The sequence below is a fragment of the Antechinus flavipes genome, chromosome 3 (assembly GCF_016432865.1).
Source record: "Antechinus flavipes isolate AdamAnt ecotype Samford, QLD, Australia chromosome 3, AdamAnt_v2, whole genome shotgun sequence".
NCBI classification, from domain to species: Eukaryota; Metazoa; Chordata; class Mammalia; order Dasyuromorphia; family Dasyuridae; genus Antechinus; species Antechinus flavipes.
In genome coordinates this window covers 227,355,822-227,376,931 of record NC_067400.1, presented here as the reverse complement: position 1 = coordinate 227,376,931, position 21,110 = coordinate 227,355,822, and positions in this window count along the sequence as shown.

The window sequence follows — 21,110 nt, the reverse complement described above, 5'->3', positions numbered from 1 at the left end:
TGTTCATGTGAGATAGAGCTTGGGGTTTTAGCTGAACACTGGCTAGAAGGGAATCAATGGTGGGATATGACAGCTATAAAAACTAAAGAAATCTTGTTGCCATATTTCAAGATATTATGATGTCATCCAACTGGATTTTAACTCAACTGACTAATATGGAGCTTTATAACAGAGATACTCTTCCTGAATTGCTGTATTAAAAATAAATAAATAAAGGAATGATTTCAGGATAATATGATTTAGAATTAGATCTCATGGCTAACTTTCTGATGACAAATCTCTCCAAGTCTGGTTTGGTCCCCAGATAACAGATATAATTCCATTGTTCAGTCCAGACTTAAAATATTTCCAACATAGGAGGAACTTCCAGAATTTGGGCTCTTGGAATATAGCCTTAGAAAAGTTAGGGTTCCATTCATTGTAGAATAATGCAGTAAAATCAGAATTTGATGAAGATCCTAAGTATCAGGCTGAATTAATAAAAAGGATTAATGTGGCAGCTAGGTAATAGAGTGGATAAAGTGCTGAGCCTGAAGTTAGGATACTCTCTATTCAAGTTCAAATATGCTTGGGATATTTACTAGCAACCCTAGTGACCCTAGGCAAGTTACTTAACCCTTTTTGCCTCAGTTTGCTCGTCTGTAAAATAAGCTGGAGATATGGGGAACCACTTTAGTACTTTTGCCAAGAAAACCCAAATGGGGTCACAAAGAGTTGGACACAACTAAAACAACACAATAACCACAACATAAGTATACTTTCCAAATCAAAAGAGAGAATACTGGCATTGAATCTTATGCTATTAATGCATATCTGTAGTATTTTATGTATTTAGTTCAAGACAACATAATCTAAATATGTGATTAATAAATCTGGCTTCTGGTACCAGCTCAAACCTTTATTACTGTGACCTCAGTTGAAACAAAACAAAACAAAATTTTACTTTAAGGAAGTACTCCATTTAGGACATTGTACATGAGTACTAAGTGACTACAAAAATTAATAAGAAGGGAGGCAGCAAGAATAAGAGAAACCCCCATGTGGAATGAGGATGGGTCCTGGAATCAGGAGGGATCTGGACTTCTCTGTTACTTCTTCACTATAATGAAGGGCAAATCACTTAATCTCATTGGTTTCCTCATCTGATTTGACATTGACTTGACTAAGTCAAAATGCCAATAATAGGGACAAATTAGATGAAGATTAGGCTTGGATAAGGAAAGGGAAGATGTATACATGCATCAAATTTTGATGTTGGAGTCCAAATATTATGATTCCACTATCATTTTGGTAAACATCTTTACTAACCATTTCTAGGACTTAAGCAGTTAAAGGGTATTAACAGTTTAGACAATTCTAAAAAGAATTACAACTATTAATGACCACATGAAGAAATGGTTCCAGTTATTACTAAAGAGAAATGGAGGAAAAAAACCAAACCAAACCTGGGTTTATATACTAAATTTTGTCAAAGATGGTAAAAAAAAATGGGAACAATAAATGTCAAGGAATTGTAGGAAGAGAGAACCACTAAATCATTGTTGGCAGAGCTTTGAACTGGTACAAGTAACAGAGCTGCAAAGCTTGATGAATGCCTTAGTTAATTTACACATGTATATTTAATGAATAAACATAGAAAACTGTGTAGTTAGATGGCATAGTGGATAGAATGCTAAATTTGGAGTCAGGAAGACTTGAGTTCAAACCTAAATACTTAGCTGTATAATCCTAGGCAAATTGCAGTCACTTTTAGCCTCCTTTCTTATCTGTAAAATGGCAATAATAAATGAATTATTTGATTTAATTTATTAGTTATCTATGATATTATTTCTTTTGCCTTGCTATTAAATAAATGGTTATATTTAAGAACTAAAAGAGTCACTATTATATTAGTGGTTGGTTGTATAAATATTATGTACTAGATGTATTACCTTGTGATTGATTAACTATAGATTGAAAACACATTGGATGAGGATTCAAGAGCTAGAATGGTAAGTAGAGATTTGTATTTCCTTTCTAAGCATTACATTTAGGAGCTCCAGATGTATGAATGTATTTGTGTGGTGGTGATCTGTATTTAACAATTTAGACCTGCTAGAGTGAAAGCAGCTGAGTGAACAAGTCAAACTCAGAGACAGAACTAAGGTATTTATATACCACTTTGTATATATTATTTGCCACATTGCATGAAGGGGCATCAGGTGACACTATACATTTTTGGTGGCGCTTTGAAATGGTTTGATTGTTCTTTGTATCACTTTAGAATTTTATAGGAAAGATGCTGAAAACATGTTTGTACTCTTTGATCTAGAAACCCTACTCCACTACTGAAAATGTATAATATCCTGGAAGCCAAAGACAGAAATAAAATCAGGTGTTTTCTGGATGAGGTGGTTTCTAAGTTCTTTCTGTGTTCTTCTGATAAGTGATTTTAACAGACAAAATGTCCACAGAAAATGACAATAATCTGTATTAATGTTATTATTTTATCAATTTCCCATTTTCAGCATTTATTTAATATAATTATTTAATTTAAATTAGGCTGGAGTTCACTCATTTGAATGCCCTATCTTTTCATTTTTGATATTCTAGTTTGATATCGATTATGACGTTTTCCTATAACATGGAATCTGATAGTACAATTGATTCAAATCACTTCAGATTGATGAATTCAGAAATAAAAAATCATTCCTCATCCATTAAAATATCATCAATTTTATATTTTAAGATCTTCCTATTTTATATATAGAATGCTTCCTAACTCTCTTTTCAAAGAATATATTTATGATATATAGACATAAGCTTTTCATATATTCTACAATTTATTTTTTGTCATCTTTCTCTAATATTCACCTTGGCATTGAAATTACCTGAATATTAAAGTATCTGCATTTTTTCCCAAGATGATTCCAAAGACAAAAAAGTAAATAGTCTTATCAAAACAAAAGGTAAACTGAAGGCAGCGAAAGTCAGTAAATCAATGTTAAAGAGAATTTGTGACCACAAAAAAGAATATCTCATTTTCTCCCTTTAATCAATCCCAGGCATTCCAGTTTCAGGGAGCTCAACTATCTTCAAAAAGGTGCTCTTAGGAACTTGATAACTATGTTATTATTAAGTCATCATTACCACCTAGTTAGCTAGAAAGCTATTTTAAGATACTATTGTAATGTTCATCTTGAATCTAAATAAGCATCAGCCTAATCAGATTGCAAAGAAATTTCACAACATAATACTCAAGTGCCTACTGTCAACACATGGATCCAGCTTGCATACTTTTAAGTAAATTCAAACCATTCAAGCCACATTCAGCTAGTAAATATATGTATGCATATGTGTATGTATATATATATAATATGAATTGATTATGTATATATAAATACATGTATGTATATATGTATAAATTGACTAATTTGAGATCTTTGTAGATTTTTAAAATCTCTTCATCTTCATAAGATCTGTGTATAGAAGCTTCAGTTATTTTTATGATGATCTTCTTGCAAATATTTATCATAAGCATTACATTATGTTCTTGTTGCCCTTGAGAACATGATAAAATCAACACCCACTCTGCCAAATCTCTTTATTTTCTTCTTCAAGGAGAACTTGAGAGCATATTTTCATTTAGGTACAATTTCTTTTTGTTTTCTAGTTTCATTTATAACAAGAATGTTTAAAAGCGTTATAATTTAATTCTTACAATAATATATGTATTCTTTGGTTGCTGGACAAACATATCAAATTTAGATTAACCATAGCCAAGTTAAAATCATACATGATAAAGAAATTGAGAGATTTTCAACATTTTTATCACTTTTCTATTGTCTTATTTTGGTCATTACAGAAGGAGAAGAGGATCATATAAGACTGAGATCCATTTTGCAATTTTCTTAATTTCAGAGGTTTCCATGGCCAAAGAATTTATCACTAAAGGGGACCTAAAAGATTTCAGTTTTATGTGTAATCATCTTTTAAAAAATTAAACTATGTTATAGAAATGCTTGTTTTATTCCATAATTTAAAAATAAAAGAAAATAGCAAAAACAACAAAAACCTTTCAGAAACCAAAAACCAAACAAACAAATACTCTCCCCCCCCCCCCAGCAGATAAAGAGGTAAAAGAGAACAATGGAGTAGACTTATTCTGGAACTCTAAAACAAATGGAAGACATTTTTAGGAATAAAAAGTAAAAAATAAAAAAAAAAGTAATGTATTTTGAGGGTAGTGTGAATATACAGGAACTTATTATTATTATTCCTTAATTTTTAAATACTAAAGAAATATAATTATATGTCTTTTATCTATGATAATATATCCCAATTTTCATGGCGCACTTAGCAAAACTTCCACTCATTTTATGAGAGCCACTGAATCAGAAGAATTGTGTCATTAGGCAAATGTCTTTAAGCACTGTGATTTTGTGGTTAGCTTTAGGGTCCCCTTTAATGTCTTGACCTCTAATATAAAGGGACTTCTTGGGTATATTACCTGGAGTCATTTCCATAATTTGGACATTTGAGAAATATGGAGGTAGATGAGAAAGAATGAATTTGAGTGTGTGCTCGTGGGCAAATGATTTCACTTCTCTTTACTTCCTCTTCTACATCTGTAAAATGGAGTACAATCATTTTTCCTACTGTAGTAGACAGTATTGGGCCTTTGGGGAAAGTATCACCTCCATACCTTGTTATACCACTGTATAACAGTTATACCACTATTATAAATATAACTCTTTGGGGAAGCAGTGACACATATCCACGGGATCCTTTCACAGCCAATATTCTCTGGATGTCGAGTCCATTTTCTTAGTTTCTGTTTTTCACTGTAGTTAATAAATCAGAATGCAGATGAGAGATTCATAGTTAATTTTCCACAGCTAGTGCAGTGTGTCTCAGCCTATAAAGTCCTAGAAGTCTTGGGCTGTGAATTCCTTGATACTGACAAGCCAAACAGCTTAGAAATCATAATTATAAGTTACAAGTGTCTTAGGGGTTGTTCTTCTGACATAAAACTAATTTCATGTTTTTATTCATAATGTGAAAGAGACGAGAGGATAGGGCCTTATTTAGATTGAGCTTCTAGAGATATCACAGGCTTGGTCTCCTGACTATAATGAGAAGAGATAGTTCACTTCATTCTTTGTAGCTGCCTGGTTCTTTCAGTGAGTCCCTTTTGACAATCTTATAGAATTTGTCCTGGCTTTTCAGCCTATCTTCAGTGAATCAACCAAGTGGGCAAATAATCAGCAGGTGCTCCTGTTTATTCTCAGTGCCAATCATTTAATCATATAACTTGTCTTTAGCAAGGAATCTACTTCAGTGTCAAACCCTGAGGCTTACTTTATGCTTCCAAAAGTGATGAGAAGCCCAGGATTTGGAATTATTCTCCTTCAATATCAACCATGTCCACCCAAACTAAGGTAAATCCTACCTTGGCTCAGCCAAACCAAGACAGTTTGTGGTTTTCCCCTTTTAGGCTCTGCAGAATTTTTTTTTTAAATGCAGTTGACTGAAGTTAGGAAGGAATGGGGGAAAAGAGATACAGAAATAAGGGAAAAGTCAACAAGAAATAATTTGTGTTTCTACCATTCATACAATGAAGAAATAACAGTTCAATGACTGAATGAAAAAAGTAGAATCTGTGTTCATTTCCCTGTTGTCACTTATGATCTATGTGACAATAAAGCAAATCTCGAAACCTTATCCCTCCCCACAGTCTTAGTGTGCTCATCTATAAAATGAAAAATTGGGAGTAGAATGCCTGTAAGGTTCCTTTTAGCTCTAGATTTCTGATTTTATGATTCCCATTGAATCCCAAGATGTTATATAGTTATCTTAATGTGAGATGGACAGTAGGACACTGGAAATGATGCAGACTGGATTCAAGTTCTGCCCCTGACAGTAGCTGTACAACTATGAACAAGCTAAACGATTCCTTATCATCTCATTTAGTTCTCTAAGACTAGAAATTATATATTATTCTCTCCCACGATTTTCCCTGATGCAGGGAATTTCTGTAATGGAAGTGTTCCATGTCAATAAACTCATAGTTCTGACTCAATTAAAAATATATAGTATAATGATATTTTTATTACCCAGCATTGTTGTAAGATTGTTGTAAGAAAAGTAATTTGTAGTCTATCAAGTGCTATATAAAATATAAAATACATACTAAGCTCAGTCATGCAATATCTTTAATTCAACTTTAGTGTGTTTCATACTTATATTTATAGGCATTGGCGAAAAAACAGAGGTTCGGAAATAATCTTTCTCATGCTCAAGTTCTATTATGTCTCTTACTGCAGAGAATATATTGAGAAGGTTTTTCAGCTATTTTTCTAGAGCAGGGTTTCTTAACCTTTTTTGTGTCATGGACCTCTTTGGTAGTCTGGTAAAGTCTATGGACTCCTTAGAATAATTTTTTGTTGCCTGTAATTGTAACTGAAAGAAATGTCAAATTTTTGTTAAGAGTTAGAGAGTAGGGTTTTTTGTTTGTTTGTTTTAGGTTCATGTAGATCCTTGAAATCTTTCCATGGATAACAGGTAAAAATTTGCTCTTTTAGAAGAAAAGGTCACTAGAAGAGCTGATAAATGATAAATGAATAAAGCAAGAGAACATTAGGGAAATTGGCTTATTCTATTATAATTTAGGCTAAGACAACAATATAATGGCATTATACACACTTGGCCTAAATCTTAAGCCTTCTTCTTTTCCCCCTTACTGCTGTTGTTTTATCATTTTATTCATATTTGACTTTATCTTTGTCATCCCATTTAGGAATTTTCTTGGCAAAGATACTGGGAGAGTTTGCCATTTCCTTCTTCAGTTCATTTTACAAATAAATAAACTGAAGCAAAATTCAGTGGCATGCCCAGGGTCACATAACTACTAAGTTTTTAAGATCAGATTTGAAATTAGGAAGATGAGTCTTTCAATTCTAGGCTGAGTACTCTCTCTATTGCATCACTTAGTTGTGTCTTCCCTTTACCAAAGGTTTATGCTTCCACAAAATGAATATCCCTTTTCAATTAATCAGTAATTATTCAAAAGCAGGAAACTAGGATTGAGAGTACACTTATACTTCGAAATACCTATTATTTCTTATTCCTAAATGTAGTAAAGCACTATAACTTATCAGCTTTACAGCTGGAATAATAACAATAACAATAATAACAGTATTTACATAGTGTTTTGAGGTTTGCAAAATATTTGACAAGTATTATTTAATTTGATCCTACCAACAACTCAGGGAGGGAGATGCCATTATGACCATAATTTTACAGATGAGGAAATTGAGACAAATTTTAAATGACTTGCCCATGGTCACCTAGCTTGTATGTGCTTGAGGATGGTTTTACTTCAAGTCTTTCTGACTTCTCATCCATCACTCTGTTCTCTGTGCTATCTAGATTCCTCTAGAAGGAAGCAGTGACTGGTGACCTTCAGATAAGGAAGTGATTAAATTCTTAGATATGGATAAGGAAAATAAAATCTAGTTGTAACTGGTTCTAAAATATCTATCTCTGAGAAGTTTGTTAAGTAATGAAGAACAAGAGAGTTCATGTGAAAAAGTTGGTTTAGAACTAGAAGAAAAAATAGTCAAGATAAGTTACCATCGAGTAAAGGGGTAGACCTGGGAAACCAAGGCCATGTTGGCTCTTGGTAGATCCATGACCTACATAGCATAAGCTAAAGAGGTAACTTTTTCATCACAGGCTGAATTATTTCAAACATTAAGTTTGCAAAGACTGATTTAGTGGATCAGTAAGAAGAGAAGGAAGGTAAATTTTCATCTGTTATTTCAAATATTAAATTTGCAAAGACTAATATAGTAGATCAGCAAAAAGAAAAGCAAAGTGACAGGTGGGATTATTTCCAATGAAGACATAGAGATATCTTTAAAATAGTCTAAAAGATGTTCTAAACCTAATGTACAAGAGGCAATTTTGAGGTCAGCAAAGGCAAAGATCGTTTGGATATGGGGGGAGAAGGTTGAGCAGTTGAGAGCTGTGGAAATGATGGATAAGGATGCAGGGAAATGGATCCTGAAATGGCATAGCTGAGGAATTTGATGGAAAAATCCTGATGAAGGATAGATTTTTTAATATGTTACACTGAGATTGAGAAAAGCCATTTTTGGAGGCTTCTGAATCAGTGAATTTTATGACAATGGAATAACAATTAATATTGGAACCCAAAACAAGATTGGTGCTTATGTTAAGCAAAAAGAAGTGAAAGTTAATATCTGTAGGTGATACTGGCCCCAAATGAAACTACAGAACTTTTATAAGCTTTTAACCATTTCAATTATAGTTACACTTTTTCTTCTATGGTGCTTCATAGTATCATTGTATCGCTAAATGAATTCATCAACAAAACTAATTGCTTACTATGTATGGTCTATATACTATTTTAACCAGTGTTTCACCCATTACTCTTGTGTTCCTCTGGAGAGCTTGATTGTAAATCCCCTTTATCACCTAAATGATTGGTATGTCAGTATTATGGAGATAAGCTCTGGGGAAAAGTTTCCATTTCACTGATTTGATGAATGAATTCAGTGACATTTCCTTCACCTAGGCATCAGGGATGCAGGAAATTGTGGTAAACCAGAAGTGATCATCTTGAAATCTGGTGGAGGACCTGTGACTAGTGCCCTCAGCTTCAGGGTGGAGAAAAATAATAAGCTTCTAGGTATAAGAAAACTTGCGCTCTATGGTACTAGAGTAATGAAAGATTTTTCAGGGTCATCTTGCCTTTCTAATTTTCTAATGTTACATCCTTGTTTTAGGCATGTTCCTATTAAACATTGGAATCCAGGATGTCTAAATGATATTTTCTGAATGTTTTGCTTCTGTCATCACAGTCATCTTTCTGGAGTCACCTTACTGTCACACTGCATATTCTTTTCAACTCTGGTCTCTTCTCTTTCCTTTGACATCCCGACTGTTCAATCATGAATTTTCTTATATGAAAGGGGGCTTTTCTAAATGAACATTTTTTTTTTTTACCAGAATCCAGTTACCATAAAGAGAAGGCATTAATCTTGAACTAAGCTAGATTTTAACTATGAAATGAGCTACAGTTCCTTAGAAAGCTCGTAAATGCAGATGATGTCTTGATGGGAAGCCTCTCATGTAATTTTCATAGCTCTGAGAAATTCTGCTATTTACTTAATCTTCAGGCTGGTCCAGGGATAATGAAGGAGGAAAATTACTAATATGCTGTCTATGTGGAACAAGACTTTGTAGCTGACCATGTGTGCTATTTCATGATTGAGGTGCTTGGGAGGATATCCTCTAGTCATGTATGATATATCATTGAAAGGCATGTGCTTTGGAGACACTGAACAACTCTATCATTGGCCAACCAATCAGGAAGAGACTGTAACTCAGGGAGTCTTTAAAAGAGAATGATGTGACTTCTGAGGCTCTTTCCATTTGAAGAATATTGCAGGAGACTTCAAGCCCTGTCCTATGAGGGATGATGGAAGAACAGTTCATCCCTTTACCCACCTTTTCCCATCCTGAGTTGGGATGCATAGAAATGCAAAGCAATTAAAGCACATATCTTTTTTAAAACAAATACTTGAGAATGTATTTTAATGCCCTTCTTTTTCATTTTTGAATATAGGGGATGAAATATCAAAATAGAGATGGATATATTTTAGTTTGAAGACAATGTTGTAATTTTAAGAGGTCTGGAGAGGACTAGTAATAAAAAGGAGTTTCTGAATTGGAAAACATAACCACCAAAAAGAAGAGTCCAAGCCTAAGCATTGGACAGAGGCCAAGTATTTGTATAGGATTGTAGAGAGCTAAAGTGAAATGCAATAATATCTATTCAGCATTCGCACAAAGAGATATATGTTATGACACACATTAAATCTTAACATTCAAATTCAATATGAATAATTGTAATGCAGTTTACTGTGTTCTGCTAAGTCTTTTTTTTTTTTTTTTGGTCAATGTGTGATTCTTAGTGCTCCATATTTAACATTTATTTTGCATGTAGGAAATAAATATCTGTCCCAAACTAGAATTTGCAGTATGTATTTTGTGCCTGTCTACTTTGCACTTCTCTGTGGGAAATATTACACATGAACACAAATCTAAGTATTAAGTAATATTCCCTGACCCTTTAGAGTGAGACAAAGACTCAGTTTTCCTATTCTTGTCACAACTCTTGTAGAAATGTCATTTCTTCCCAGATAGATTGAATTTTTAAAATTGTATTTATTGACTAGGTCAAAAAGGTTATTAATTGTCTCATTTCTTTCTTATCTACCCTTAATCACTGATTGAACAAACTCAAATTTAATAGGTCTTAACTATTAAAGGCCTTAGCTTAAAAAGGTCAAGATCTCCAATTGCATCCAGGGCCATCTCCAGTCATCCTGTCTTGTCTCATCACTGGATCCAGTTGGTTCCTAAGAATAAAGTGAGGTAGGGGATCTTGCACAGATCTCCCTCACTTAACCCAATTGCATGTCACAGCATCATCTCCCTGATGTCATAGTCCTCTACAAGAATGAAGGACAAACAACAATCTAGGAACAAGAATTAGGATTTGTCAAGATAGATTCTTCCAACGGGATTGTGAGTGCTGGTGCAATGAGAAACACAATTTTGCTTTTTATAAGTATGTTTTAAAACTTCAGACAATCCATTCGCCATGACCCAAAGGAATTTATTTTATGAAAAGTCATTGAAAGTGTTCAAATGAAGGCTCCAAGCCTCAGGTATAAAATACAGAGGCATAATTTTAAAATTTGGTACCCAGAGTCTTAGGTTATAATACTTAACCTCCACCTAGTTTCCTTTTATAAAGGCTGACAATACTAATACCAAGCATTTTAAGGGTTGTCAAGAGTTTTACAAATATTATTTCATTTTGTCCTCCCAACAACCTAGGGAATAGATACTATTATCTATATAATAAAATGGAGATAACCCATTTTACAGATGATGGGACTGAGTCAGAAAGAAATTAAGTAACTTGCCCAGGATCACAAAGCTAGTAAATCTCTGGGACTCTTTAGAAATAATTCCTCAAGTTTTTTGAGCCACCAGGTTTTCCTCACAGTGGGTCATATTTTTTATAGTTCTTTTAAGATTAACAAGTGGCTAATTATAAAGGAGGGACAAGAGCTTTGGCTATCAAACAGTTTTAGGTAACAACCATATTAATTAGCCAATTTGAATAAAACAAATAACAAAAATATGAAATCCTCAATTATGGCCCTCACTTATATAACAGTTCTATTGAACGTTTTATGTGACAGACAGATGTGATTATTTAGAAAAATTTATGGAAACCATTGACTTATCAAACTGGCTATATCTAGTCACTAAAACATTGATAAGTATCTCTGCTTTGGCCTTTGTTACATGGTTTGATTTGATTTGATTACCCAGATACTGATTTGCCAAATCAAGCAAATAAACAAACAAAAAATCAAAATTGCGGAAGCAACACAGATGGGAATTTAGTTTACAATCTAAATTTTTTTGTTATTCAGAAGATTAGCAATTAAATTGAAGTAAGGTAATATTGACTGATATATTAGAAAATCATATTTAGACCACTTAAGGTAATGATTTTTCTGTGATCCAGCAAGTTAGTTTTTTTATATGCAAAATGGATTCTACAAAGTTTCTCACTCATTAGAACATTCTCTGACTTGGGAAATTCAGAAAAACAACAAATTGGATAAGACTGAAAGATTCAGTATGTTTTCTCTTCCTGGATAACCATTCCCATTAGATGAGATTTCTAATTTTTGCCCCTAGAATCATCTCATTTAATCTGAAAGATACCCCAGAGCATCTCCTTCCTGAAATACCTAGATTCTGCTATGATGACATGACTTAAGTTTGGCTGAATAGAGAATATCTACATGTCTGCATTTCCTTTTAAGACTGCTCATTTCAGCAGGATGTGGCCATGCCTTTTTGACCTGCATAGCAGGGCTCCAATCAGGAAAGATAAGAACATGTTTAATTGATTAGTTAACGTCTGTGCAGTGCTTTGAAGGTGAAGAGTGCTATATTATTAAAATGATGAAGAAGATGCTGTGATCTGTGTAGAATTTCTTCTCTCTTCTGAACTGTATTTCAATTTGATCTGTTCTGCTTAAGTCTGTCGGGGGTGTGTGTTGAATTATAGAACCCAGTTCTCAGCTCTTTGTAAGGCTTCTTGGTGGGAAACTTATCACCATTCCCAATATTGAGTAGACAAGACATTGGATCCCTACAAGGGTAACAAGAATCTTCATTTCTCCTAACACACAGAGATACTCTTTTAGCAAGAGAATACATTTCTTTGAATAAAGCTGGCCTGAAATAGTGAGCAATTTTTGCCAAGATGAATATGGATAGTTAGTTCCCTCTCAATCTTGAATTCTGTGTCCCATTGCAAACCACATACTTCTTTTGAGCAAATAAATAGAGCAATGTGCCTATCTACAAGCCTTTGGCTTATTTTCATTTAGTAACATATCAAAGACATACTGTACTAAACAGTCAGCTGACTCTTAATTGGAATAAAGTATAACCTATCCCTGCCTGCCTCCCACCCCAAAACAAGTTATTCAGCTCTCTCCAGCCAACAATGTCTTGGGTTGGTTCAAAGCCCAGGATATTCATGGGCAAAAGATAGTGCATGTGATTCCCCTATGCCTTTGTATCTTTTTAGGCTCTTCCTTCAGAGAATTTGAATTCATTATCTCATAGCTGTAGTTTTAGAGTGGAGGAGACCAAGTATAATCATGTCTCTGAAAGAGTTCAGCAATGCAACATGTATGCAAATATATTTAATTATATATGTATATATATATTCAAAATATTTAAAGTTGTTTTTAATTAAATGAAAACAAAAGTATAATAATATAGTTTGAAGCAGTGAGATGGTACAGTGCATAGGGCTCTAGGGCTAGAATCAGGAAGACTCATATTGCTTGGTGAATTCAAATCTGGTCTCAGACACTTACTAGCACACTTTTTAGCTGTGTGATCCTGGGGAAGCCATTTATTCTTGTTGTCTCATCTGCAAAATGATCTGCAAGCCACTCTAGTACTTTTGCCAAAGAAATTCCAAATGGAATCAAGAAGAGTTGAAAATGACTGAAACAACTAAAAGATAATAAAATTCAATCTTCAGCACAAACTTTTCTAAATTTACTTCTCATATGCATTTGTACACCTTTAGAAATACATTATATTATCTGTATATGATAAGTCACTCATTTGAGCTATACTTCTGCACACCCTACCTCAAATGTAGCAGCCCCCAAACAGCTCATTCTAGTATGACCAGATCTTTTCACTTTTCCTAACATTTGTCTGTCCTTTAGATATTGGCTAGCCACCAATAAAATGGTAATCAGAGGAACTAGGTTCAAGTCCAAACTCCCATATCCTTGCATATGTGACCTTAGGCAATCTTATAGAATCAAAGAATTCCAAAATGGGGAGGCAAATAAAAATTCAATTCCTCAAGTGAAATACAAATTCCCTCTTCAGATTAGATTAGATAAACATCTATTAAGTATGTCAAGTTCTAGAAAAAACAAATATAAACTAAGAAAAACAGTCTCTTCCCTCAAGGAACTTACATTCCAATAGGGGAAGACAACACATAAAAATGGAGTAAAAAAAGTAGTCCAGAAACTCAAAGAGACTGTAGCATTTTGGAAAGGAGTATGGCTAGACAGGTACTGTCTCAAATGGATGAAATCATTTGAAGGAAAATGCCCCAGAAGTGGAGATGTTGTCAACATGAGACCTCTGAAGTAGGTTCAGGGAGTCAGAATCTGAGTCAGATTAAAGTACTATGTCTGGCACGGATACTTCCAAAACTGAAATTTCTTCCTGCTACAATGGGTTTTTGCCCAATTGAATAAAAGGTTAGTTTGTTATGCCACAGTTTTCTTTAACTGTCCTGACTCAGTTTCCCTGTCTCAGTTACCTTAACTGTTCTGTCTCTGACCCAGTAAAACTAAGGATTATTCGCTCTCGGGTTGTAAATTAGCAAGATAAAAGAGTAGCTCTCCTGACTCTTTTATGGATTTACAATATTCCTTTAGAATATTCCAAGACCAACCCATGATATCTTTACTTCTTTGTCTCTGGAATTTTTAGGTTTTATGGCTTCCCTCCCTGATAAAAAACTTTCCCTCCCTTTCTCTTCTTTGTCTCCAAAAATGTATTTAAAAAGTTGTTGTTCCTCCATTCATTGCTGGAGAATGGCGTCTGGCAGCTGTATGCTGGACGCTGGATTCTTTGGGTCCTCCAGCCCTGGGACCAATATGGATTCCTTGGTCCCAGTATACTTATCTCTGGATAATCTGACTAGATAATCTGAGACGAGAGTCCTGTCCAGTCAATCTTACTCTCCCATTAATAAAATATTAAAAACTCTCTAATCTCTCTCCTGCCTCAGTTTCTCCGGCATTACAATTTGGAGGTCCCACCGAGATAATAGAAACTGAGAACTGGATTAGAGATTAGAGACCTCTCGGTCTCCACCTAGGCCTGAGGGGGGCTCAGGACCTGGGTCTGTTCTTTGAGAAAAGACCAGCAGTCTGGCTAAAAGGAAGCGGTTCTTCAGCCTCAGTCCGGCCTACAGTGGACAACGAAATCGATTCGGCATTTGATTCGGCATTTGGGAGAGTAAGTATGTCTGGGTACCTTTTGGGGTACCATCTGGTTTTGGTTCTGGTTCTGGTCTGGTCTGTTGCTAGCAACCTGTGGTCTCGGAATAAATGCCGACGGGTTTACAAATTCTGAGACGGGTATTTTCTGGGACGCTGGAGAATATCCTCTGGGTATGTTTGCTTAATGTTGTAACTGTGTAGTCTGTCATATATGTTCTATGTTCTGTGTGGTTTGTCTGTTATGTTGTTGGTTGGAAAACAACGTTGCAACTGTGCATAGTAAATTGGAGCTCCATGTTTGTTTGTGTGTGTCTGTGTTAAAAGTTAGTAAGCTTGTAAGAGATAAGAATTCAGCCTCTGTGTTGCAAGCTTAGAAAATATCAAGAAGTTTGAAAAATCTTTCTCTCTCCCTGTCTCTGGCTGACTGCAGCAGCCTGTGAGAAAAAGGGAGAAAAGGGAGAGAAAGGAAGAAAAAAAAAAGGAAATGAAAAAAAATAGATTGAAAGGGATTTGAAAATTCGGAAAGTTAAAAAAATATACCAATTTCCCCAGATAGATAAGTTTTCTTGGTTGAGGAATATGGTCATAAATGTGATCCATACTTTGGTACGAATATTTCTAAAAGTTTAATTGCTATGTTAAAAAAAAAAAAACCTTCTTGAATTCTTTTATGTGGAATTGGGTGTTTTGTATAAGTTTAAATGGGTCATCCTGAGGTTATTTAAAGGGCCTCTGAACATAAGTTTTTTTTCTTTGTCCTTTTGAAAATGTTTGTTATGGACAATATGCAATTGGAGATATTTTTCTATGTATTGGGTATTTTAAAAGCAAAATGATTTGTATGTATATAATGTTCACTCATGTAACATCTACCTAGATATGATAATTGTTCTAAGTTGTGAACTTACTGAGACAAAATTGCTTTCTGTTATGACTTATAAGGATACGATAAATAATTTATCTGAAATTTGATTAATGACATCTGTTGGAGTTTTTGGGCTTAGAGTTAATTAGCTAATGCTATTTGGGAGTTTTAAAGCTCCACCCTGTGACAGTTACTGGGACAATTGATTGACAAGCTGTTAAAACTCAACTGCTTATGTTATATTATAGTTATGTTCTTGCATTTTTCCTTTTGTAACTGATCTCTCTCTGATCAGAGCAATGGTCAATGGAACTGTTAATGCAATTCAGTTATGTCAAGCCTTGCTATTTTCAGTCTGGTTATATGTAAGTCATTGTATCCTAAATGCTTGGGCAAATGAGTATTTCGCCGGGTCATCTGTCTGTTACTGGATATTTGTGTTTTGTTCCTTTAAGGTTTCTACATGATAAGTGGACAATTAACAGGGGTCTGTAAGACTGCAGCTGTTTGCTTGGCCTGTAAAGCAAACTCGTCTCGTCACATAGGAAACTGCTGGCCAATCCATTTTGGCCTCCTCGTATTTTGCAACAGTTTGGTGAACTGAGTCTATCTGAGACTGATCTAATCTTTGTGCTAGATTTGTGTTTTTGTTCTAGATTTTGGTCAAATTACAGATATTGGCTTGCTTCTGGAACCTGGATCAGCTTTGATCAGCCTTGATTGTCAGCATGACGCACCCACTCTGCAAGGAATGAGAGCCTCCTGTCATTTCACAGCCTGAAGCAGCAGTTTTAAAATGAGACCATGGACTTGACCCTGCATCTACTGTACTTTGGACTGATATGAGGGACTTTGGGAATGGTTGATGACTGACTGTTAAACCTTGCCTGGATCATCTATTACTGTGTGTTTAAGACTTGGGATGGGATTTGTTAAAACTAATTATTGCTGATATGTTTTTAGGCCTTTTTAGGAAATGCTACTGTAATAGTCTGTTATGTATAGGGATTTTGATTTGCTCTTGGGATTTATATGGGGAATGGTCATTTGATAATTCTTTTCCGTGAGAAAAAAAAAAGGGAGGTAGAGATAGAACATTGGGGAAACTGGTATATTTTTTTCAAAATACCTGAAAGAATGGGAACCCCTAGCTTCCTATTCACTTTGCCTTAGGCATTTCTGCCCCACCCCCTATCTCACTTAGTTCAGATTGAATTTGGATGCTTTAGTTTTAGAATCCCTTATTTTGTTAAAAGTGCCCTGGCAGACTCAGTTTTTGGGATTATTTTTTAGAAAAGTTTTAGAAATCAGACACCTGTCGTGACACTGGCAGTCTCTCTGATCTGTTTTTCCATTCCTGTAACCCCAGTTCATTAAGTATTTAAGCATTTCAAAGGACCTTGAAGTTTGGCTTGAGGCACCTAAAAAGTTTGGAGTTTGCCTGCCTTGATGGTCTAACTGTGCATAATCTGTTCAGAAATCTGTATTCTAATAGCAGTCCTGTTTCTCTGGATGGGGACAGGTGGAGCTACTACAAGCCTCATCCTTCCCCCATGGAGAGGGCTGCCTCTCTGACTGGGCCTTGGACCCTGCTGCTTTGTAAGCAGAGACTGAGTTAAGTGCACAAATGACCACAGACCTAACTGTCCATCTCAAACTGTATTCTCTGGCTGAGATGGTGCTCCAGAACTGGAGAGGGCCTGACATGCTTGCAACAAGGGAGCCTTTGTACAGCTGTTAACTCTGGGGTTATCAGGGAGAGACTTGCTCTTGCCATATGAGTCCTTACATTTTTCTAGTTTTATTTTTGGCTCATTTGCTTTACATAAGGTGGGTCAAAGACCTCCTGGGTATCTAGAGGAAGGTGCTAAGATTCAAAGGTTTGAAGATTTAGGAGAAAGAGTGTGGAATGTTATGCCACAGTTTTCTTTAACTGTCCTGACTCAGTTTCCCTGTCTCAGTTACCTTAACTGTTCTGTCTCTGACCCAGTAAAACTAAGGATTATTCGCTCTCGGGTTGTAAATTAGCAAGATAAAAGAGTAGCTCTCCTGACTCTTTTATGGATTTACAATATTCCTTTAGAATATTCCAAGACCAACCCATGATATCTTTACTTCTTTGTCTCTGGAATTTTTAGGTTTTATGGCTTCCCTCCCTGATAAAAAACTTTCCCTCCCTTTCTCTTCTTTGTCTCCAAAAATGTATTTAAGAAGTTGTTGTTCCTCCATTCATTGCTGGAGAATGGCGTCTGGCAGCTGTATGCTGGACGCTGGATTCTTTGGGTCCTCCAGCCCTGGGACCAATATGGATTCCTTGGTCTCAGTATACTTATCTCTGGATAATCTGACTGGATAATCTGAGACGAGAGTCCTGTCCAGTCAATCTTACTCTCCCATTAATAAAATATTAAAAACTCTCTAATCTCTCTCCTGCCTCAGTTTCTCCGGCATTACAAGATCTTCTCTCTATAGCAATCTTAAGTGATTACATGGCTTTCAATTAAATAACTCTGGTAATGGAGAATTCATTCCCTATCAATGTATTCTATTATTTTTTTGACCTATAATAAGTCAAAATCTCTATAGCTTAGATTAAATTCATCAAATATTAATATTATTCTTAAAATAAATTCAATTGAGTTGAATTGAATTCATTTTTTAAACAATAATATAAATTTACATTTATGTACCATTTATGATGCCAAAGTATTTACATGCATTTCTCTTTTTAGTGTCGGGCACTGGCTATGTTGGAGTCATATCCACCCCTCTCTTCCTTTCCATTAGGACTGAGAAAATTGAGTTAGGAAAAACCTTGGAGCTCCAATCATCTTTACATACTATTGTTTTATACACTCCAGGTACATTATCTCGAATACTTGCTAGGATAATTTCCCTCCATTTGAATAGGGCCCTTTACCTAACTGTCTCCTGCTCTTGACTTTCTTATCTTGACCCCTATCCTGTCAGGATTAAGTTATGAAGCTTTCCTGGAGTTATGGCTTGTCTGTCCAGGCAGTGTCATTGCCTCCCTTATCTGTCTTTATTCCCCCTATAAGATTGTATATTCTGTTTGCAAACTCTAGTTAGTTAAAACCTTATATAAGCTACTTGCCTTGGTTTATCTGCGCCAGATGCTTCGGACAAAAGTGCCATTTGGTCTGTTAGCCTAAACTCTCCACATTAAAGATTAAAAACCAATCTTTGTCTGCCTCAATTTCTCTGGTATTACATTAGGTCCTCCCCAAAGTTCTTTGGGATGTTTAGATTAAAGATGCTAAGAAAATAAAAGGTTTAAAAAACAAGTATTAGATTTTAGTTGTGTATTTTCAGGCAGTTCTTATTTTGAGAATCTTGACTGAGACAAATAAACTAAATTTTGATGTTACAATGAAAACAAAAGGAATGTTCCAGTGGCCCTCTATCCCCTCCTAAATTTCTATGATGATTCTAAAAAAAGAAACAGACTTTATAGGAGTTTAGTTAGGATGAGGAGATAGATTGGATTCATGCTGCATTTGGATGAGTAATTCATCACAAATCCATAAAACAATTAGTGATGAACTAATGATATTGCTTAACAACTGTATTTTTGATTAATGTATAAATAATTTAACTTAGTATTTCTTCATTCTTCTCTATTTCTACCATTATTTACTGGCCTTGTCATGGAGGCTCCTGGCTCTTAAGCCATATAAAACATTTCCTAATCCATTGTAAGAACTGGTTTGTTTTAATGCTCTTAGAGTGAATTCCAGCAGAGCTATTAACAAGCTGATTAGCATAATCCATTGTGATATATCATCATATAAAAGTTCAGCTCCACAACTGAATGGGACTAGGAAATGGCTTTGAAGATTTTATGATACAATAACTATCCATTTGATAAGCAATTAAAAAGATATTCTGAGACACTAAGAGTGAAGACAATGGGATAGTGAGACAGAGGAGGGGGAGTATGGAGTCTTGCTGGTCACAACCTTCTCTGTAAACTGCATTTGCTTTATTAAAGCTTGGTGAAGACTTGTGCCCCATTTTTTTTTTTTTTTGGTCCAATAAATTGGACAGTTATACAAAGAATGTGTAGGCAGAATGAATGTTTCTCAATATGTACTCCTCTTCCATCATTTATAAGGGACACAATGGCATATACTTGGACCTTTGGCATACTTACTACTAATTCTCAATTATCCATGTTAATAGGAGACAGGAATAAAATAGATAATTGAAATCCATAGAGACTCTAGAAAGCTAATTTAAATCCATATTCAAGCATAACAAACCAAAAATTAATCAAAACTGCTAACAAGAGGAAAATGAATTTGTTTGAGTTTCATGTTCCTTTCTTTTCTGCTGTCTACCTTCAACTGGTAGTGCTATTGAATAAATAAAATAGTGAAATAGCAAGAATAAATGGGAGAAGAAATATTTCCAAAGGGCTTTGAAAAGCCCTTTTCTCACAACCTGAGAATTAACTTTAGTCAGCTCTCAATATATCAGTAACTTCATTGAAGCAAAAGAGGTTGTCCAAATTAAAGACATCTAGATTTTTTCTTCTTCTCCAGACACTTTTATGGTGCCCCTCATGCTTAGTACTTTGGTGCTTAGATATCAGGTAGATGGGATTTCATTGTGATTCCTTTTTATGTCTTAAAGATGTCAAGTCCTATTTCTTAGTTATCCATTGTACCCTTCAGTAACTATTTTAAATTGAATTTTTTTTGTGTGTGTGTGCTACTATCTCTCCTGCCTAATAAAATTGTGCTCCTCTCAAGTTAGTGAATAAGAGCATCTAACAAAAGGAGAAAAGTTTTCCACCTTACTGGAGACTGTTTGGTTTAATTAATTTCTTTCTATGTGGAGATTGCTAAGTTCAAAAGTACATGGGACACCTTTACATTTAAATCAAAATTAAGTGAATATTATTAGTAGTAATAATAATATCAATTATGATGGTGATAGTTCATTTATATAGCACTTTCTGATTCATAAGCAAACGTACTATGTAAGAGCAAGTGAAAGTATGATTCCATTTTATAGATGAAGAAACTAAGACAGAAAGGTCAAGAGACCTTTTCATAGTCATTTGACTAGAAGGTAGTGGAGTTAAGACTTGGAACAAAGTCTCAAATATAATTCCATTGAGTTCGCTGTTATACTATGATGCTCTTCTCATGTATTTCTCCACTGCCTGAGAAACATAGGAGCAGTCATGTGTCAACTTGAAATATGCTATCCTGAGGTATGATATATCCCTGGGGTATGCATTGGTTCATATACTTAAACTCTAAGTACTTCACTGAGCCATATTTATCCTAAGTTTCTAAGACTTTTCTAAGATGAGGACAGCTACTCACTATGGGGTATCTTTGTGGAAAAGATACCTAATATGGTAGTTGACAGAAATAAGATCACCAGTGATACTAAAGAATTGGAATGATGAGCCCAAGTTTTTAACATGAAATTTAATAACAGGATTCTGCAGTTGGAAGTGAAAAAAAAAATCTGTACAAATGTAGGGTTGAAATTTTCTTTAGTTCCATGAGATATAAGGAGCCATGAATAGAAAGCTATTGTGAAAAAGATAT